This window comes from Cupressus sempervirens, chromosome 8 (assembly GCF_028749045.1).
Source record: "Cupressus sempervirens isolate cs-2001-9-10 chromosome 8, ASM2874904v1, whole genome shotgun sequence".
Lineage (NCBI taxonomy): Eukaryota > Viridiplantae > Streptophyta > Pinopsida > Cupressales > Cupressaceae > Cupressus > Cupressus sempervirens.
The window spans coordinates 653246195-653252678 of NC_143125.1; the positions used below are offsets into that span (position 1 = coordinate 653246195).

Sequence of the window (6484 nt, forward strand, 5' to 3'; positions counted from 1 at the left end):
ATTCTTTCTCATGTTCTAAGAAAAGTATGTGTGTGTAGAGTGCTTTTTGCAAATATGTTAAAGTTAATCAAACTCCTGCTATAGATCTAGGGTTATGAGGGTTTCAACAATTTTTTTTTTTAAAGATGATTGACAAGCTTAAATATTACCTACTGAAACTAACAAATCTTAGCCTCCTTGTTAAGCCGATAGGCTTCACTTATTGGAAAATAATGAACAGTTTGTTTGGATTTTTCAATGGTCTTACGGAAGAAAAAATGGTCGGGAAAAAATTGGCATTGTTCAGTGTTAGCATGAGACAAGGTCTAAATGGATGAAGAAAGCTAGCCACTCACCAACTTAAGCATGTGACAAAATCCATTTGCAAGATAAACTCTTGTCTTTGGATAACCAACACTAACAGATCTGCATTATCGATTATAGATAGCCTCAAACATTTGGGGTTTTGTTGAGATCATATTCATTGCAGACATCAGATTGTGATGAAAATCACCACCAGCTCCCCCATTTTGATTGAGGATTCTACTAATGGCCAATGAGCTTTATGGAAGATCAAAATTACCAAAGGCAAGCTTGCAGAATATAAACAAACAAGATCGGGTAAAATGGATTTCTGTCAAGGTAAAGGTGGTGTGGGAAATATCAATAGCAGGACCGAAATTTTTTTACATTCATCAAATAAAAGATCTATTGAATGAGATTAAAAAGCAGAGGCCTTCAATTAAATTTTTCTTGGCTAAGTGCTTCACTTACCACTTTGAGAGGGCTAAGATGCTGCAAAAATCTTTGCATGTCTTCAATGAGGTTAGAAAAACATATCCAAAGTTGAATAATCTTTTTTATAATCATCTTTTTGATGTTTTTGTAAAATCAGGAAAGATAATGATGCTCTCACTCTATTACATGCAATGTTGGAGGCCAACTATGTGTCAAATAAGATCATTTTGAGAGAAGTAGATTTGACATTGTTAAAGGAAAATAGACTACAAGAGGCAAAGATGACTATAGTTCACATCAGTGAGAAATTTTGCAAGTCCTTCCCAAATACCCTTAAATTTAGTCAATTTACTAATGAAATGTGTAAAGCCTGGAAGGCAGACAAGGCCTGGGAGATTGTGCATTTAGCAAAAACTAAGGAGATTTCCCTCAATGTAGCACCCCTTAATGTGATATTGTATAGCCTTGGCCATTGTGGCAATTTCTCTAGAACTAATTTTCTTTCCTTTGAGATGGAAGAGATGGAAATCAAATTAGATATCATGACTTGTAATACTCTACTAGAAGCATATTGTGAGTGGGGTTATATTGATGAAGCATTGGAATTGTTAAATAGAATGAGGCATGGCCATTGTTGTCTGAACATAATTACATTTACTACTCTGATTGGTGGCCTCTGTAGGGTAAGAAAAGTAGATAAAGCTCTCAGATTGGTGGCTAAGATGGGTGATGCTAATTGTACCCTAGATGTACTTACATTTACTACTCTGATTGATGGTCTCTGTAAGGTTAACCAAGTAGATGAGGCTCTTCAATTAGTTGCTAAAATATTGCATGCTCATTATTGTCCTAATACAATTACATTCACTACCCTAATTAATGGATTTTGTAGAGTGGGGAGAGTAGATGAAGCTATATTTTTCTTAAAATCACCAGTTTAGTTAATCATTTTTCTTAAAATAATAATATTAAAAAAAATTGAAAGAATAATAGTATATTTTTGTTTTGGTGGATCCACATGTTTGCTGAATTTTTTATTTCTTTGTTCCATATCTTTGTAAGGAATTTTCTTGTAGTCTAAATAGGTTGATGAACATAAACATTATGTATGTATTGTAAATTTGTCTACAAATTTTTTCTACTATATTTTTCTTTCTTAAGTTTTGGAAGTGAGTGTTAGGATTTATTATATCAATAGAATATGATTATTTTAATTTTTTAGAATCAAGAGTGGTTAGATAAACTTATCTAAATATTAGATAAAGAGTTAAAAGGTTGAAATTCTCACTATTTGAGTGAGTGTTGTGGTAGCTAAGGTAGGAAAATTGCAAAGAGTGTGTATCTTAAATAAGAAGATTGCTTATATAAAGATTTATTTTATAATCGAAAGGGATCATAGAAGGTAGGGTTTTGCATGGAAATGATTATTTAGTATAAAATATGGGCGGTGATCTATACCATATATTCAAGAAAAAATAACGATGTCAAGTATAACTGAAAAGATTCATATTAATAAGTATGTTGAAGGAAGGTAGGGATATATATTACTAGGATAATGAAATTTCTTTATTTTTTGGATAAATTGAAAGATATAAAATTAAAATTTATAATATATATTAATATATTTTTCATAGATCTAATTTTTTTGTAGTTTGAGTCATGGTTAAACATAGGGTAGAGTTGAAGTAGAGTTGAATTGATTATAGAATTAGGGTCAAGGTTTAATAATAATTGGAGTTAAAAAAATAATTTTAAGATTAAAATTAAGAAATTAGGTATTTGTTTTGATCATTTTTAGATGACAATATTATTGCACTTTACTTGAAAGATCATCATCACATCTCCTACTCTCTCCATGTAGTACATATTTTTAAACCTATGAAAAACTTAATAATTTGATTAATACATTTCATAAAAAATATATTGAAAAATTATTGATTATCTTGTTGGTATGATATATTATATGAAATTAATCAATTTTTTTCTTATTCATTAAGAACTATTAACAAATTTATTTATCAAAAAAGAAAGAAAGCCCCAAACAAAGTTTTTTTTTTCCATAAAATTATTTAACAATAGAGTGGTTTCAAACACAATACATCTACTATTCTTGCAATTTTATGTTGTTTTCTTATTTTCATTTTTTTGTTTTAGCAACTACAATTTTCATATTTTGTTTCACATATAAATACATAGGGATTAGGATTAGAGCTATAATTTGAATTAAAATTAGATTGAGAAATAAGTTTTGGGTTAGAATAAAAGATGAAATTTTGATATGATCTCAAAATATTAGAAAATATTAAATATTAATCTATGTTTAAATATAATATTTATATAGTAATTTAGAAAAATATAATTAGACTTATTAAATATTCAAAAAAAAAAATTATTTTACATCATAAAAATATTCTAACAATTTATGTTTCTAAATTTTATGTAAGGCTTTTTTACATCTTCAATTTTTATAGTCTAGCAATGTAAGTAAGGATTTTATTAGGATTTTATGGATTAATACTTACTATTGTTTAAATAAAAATAAAAATACAATATAACTATAGTGATGGGTAGATGGGGGAAATTATATAAGAGTGGATGAGACAAAGGAATCATGAGATGGATATAAAAGGGATATATGGAAGAAGAAAGGAGATAAAATAGGAAAATATTGGTGATATATGGATCAAAATCAAATATCAAAGTGGGGGATAGTTGTGAAGGGATAGACAAAGAGGAAGAAGTAGGGGAAAAGAAATAGGAACAAGAGTGAGGAGAAAGGAAGAGATGTAGAGAGAGGTAGGCAAGGAGATAGAAGAAGTGTGTATGTGTGAGTAAGAAAGATATATATGGACTAACATTTAAATTGTGTCTAGAATAAAATCTCTAGATGGTCTCTATATTCAATCAACTTATAAAATCTCTAGACCCAATTTTGCCTCATTCATTTTCTAATACTGTCAACCTTTGCTTACTTTTCATCTTCAACTCTTCCTCGGTTCATACACTTCTTGGAAAGATGTCCAAGTTCTATACAAACAAAATATCTCTTTGTAATGTCTCTCTTCCTCATGTGATGTTTTATGCAATTTTCTCCAATGTACCCAAATTAACCACAATAGTGACATCTGTACCATGTTTTGTAGTCCCAACCAAATATTGCTTTCACAATTTTCTCTACTAGGTTCCACTTCTTGGTCTTGCATTCTAAAAATTTATGTCCTTTCTTGTTGCAATTGAAACACTTTCCTTTGAATTGAGTTTTCTTTATGCACTCACTTTCTCTATGCCCATGCTTGTTGTAACTGTAACACTTTCCATTGAATCTTAGTTTTCTATTACTCCAACACTTGTTTGATGTATGTCCTATTTTTCCACAATGATTACAAGTAGGCCTTTTTTTCTTTTGAGCTCCTTGCTGATATGATTCTCCTTCATCTATATAGCCTAATCCAACTTTTCCTTTTTGTCTTGATTGTATTTTCTTATCGATTTCATTCATGCTTTCTTGAGATTTCATTATCCTTCATTAGTTTTCTTCTCCATGCCAAGATCATTCTACAACCTTTCATTCTGTATCCTCAAGTTGATCAATCAAATCTATTTGTTGAAGGGATAATTGATGAATTTCATTGTTCTTTTCTTCCATCCTTTGAGCTATCAATCTCTTCTCTTAATTGACTTTGTCCTTTTGTTGTATGTTTTCACACATTTTGACTGATTTCATTTTTTCCTCTTTTTTCAACTTTATAATTTCTTTGTGAAGAGTGAGATTTTTTTCAAATAGGTTTTTGACTATTGCATCAAGTTTATCTAAACTTTCATCTTGAGATATAATTTCAAATTTTTTTGCAATGTAGAGATTGTCATTCAATTGTGTAGCTATTTCCTTTCTTCTTTGCAAGGATTGAGAGAGTTTCTCCTTTAATCTCTTGATTTGTCCTATGGCCAATTGTAGATCCAACTTATCATTCTCAATAGCCTTTTCTAGCATGTATACCTCCATCACCTCTGATCTTTTCTCAAGCTATTAAAATTTTGATGTGAGAACCAATAGCTCTAATACCAATTGTTGCAAATATATGGTAGACTAGGTTACTAAGAGGGGAGGGGTAAATTAGGAACCAAGAAAACTTTTAACTTAATTCACCAATTAATCCTTCATCTATTATTCTGATCTAATTGCATGCATGAATAACTAAAAGAAATAAAACATTGATCACACTGGATAGAATATTTGGTAACCTAGAAATCATCCAAATAGAAAGTAAAACGATGGTGGGGATGATACCCGCAAGCTTTATGACTGCAGTATAAAGTTGGCTTGTTAAGGCTTACAATTGATCACTTATGGTGATCTTCCCTATTAGGAGCAATAAAGACTATTAGGTCCACCTTGTGAAAGGATTTTACAACATACAATGAAGTATGCCCTATGTTAGGAGATTCAAAAAAAGACTATTAAGTCCACCTTGTTAAAAGATTTGAGTAATGCACCTATTAGGATGAATCAACAATTCATCTCTTCTCTACAAGTTGGTTTGTTGTATGACATTCCTTTGATGTAAACTGATCACCTTGTTGTGATAGATAAGTCTATGCTTTTCCTTATAATTCTTGTAGCCTTTTTCTAATTCACACTCATGCTTGTTCTTCTTACTTCCACACATATCTATTTTTGATATAATATAATTCATTACATATATTCTAATCCAATTCATTATCTTCTGAATTTGACTAAAACACCAAACTAAAACAATCTTCACTAAGATGGTTGCTACTAAAACTTGGGCTCTAGAGACAACTCGGGTGATAATCTGACACTCGGTAACACTGTCAACTCGGCAAGCTCTAACAATTGGTTGATAGTGTTGATTTCTTAGTCCATATTGATAACTCAAAGTACCTTGTAAACTTAGTACTTGATGACTTGGTGAACACTGAAGAACTTGGTAGACATTGAAAGACTTAGTTCAAACTAAGGCTTGTTCAACACTACCTTCATTCACTTCATTAATATTGTTAGCTCGGTAGACATTGAAAAGATTGGTTAACTATAAAATATTCATCACATACACTGATGAGCTTGGTAAACTCTATGAAGCTCGATAACAAATAAATTTCCTTCTGCAGCTTGGTAGTCTCTACTAAGCTTGGCTTGCACTGCATTCTATCTCAGAAGCTCAATAGACTCCTTTTTCTTCATATGGAGCTCAGAATAATGCAAACAATCAACTAAGTGTTTGGTCACTAATTGACAATAATTTTAACATATATATATATATATATATATCTGTGTGTGTCTATATATATATATATATATATATATATATATATATATATATATATATATATATATATATGTCTATATGTATGAATATATGTATATGTATATGTATATGTATATATATATGTATATATATATGTATATATATGTATATGTATGTATATATGTATATGTATATATATACATATACATATATATATATATATACGTATACATATATATACATATATACATACATATACATACATATATATATATACATACATATATATATATATATATATATATATATATACACACACACACACATATACATATTCATATACATATACATATATACATACATATATGCATACATAAACACACACATATATGTATACATACATACATAGACACACACACACACATATATACATACATATACATATATATACATGCACAGACACACATGCACACATATATAGATGTATATATGTATACATG

General features: G+C 29.5%; 1 pseudogene; it reads left to right on the forward strand.

Moving 5' to 3' along the window:
- Window positions 1-528: 528 nt before the first annotated feature.
- On the forward strand, window positions 529-1658 carry LOC149544122 (uncharacterized; annotated as a pseudogene).
- The last annotated feature ends 4826 nt before the right edge of the window (window positions 1659-6484 follow it).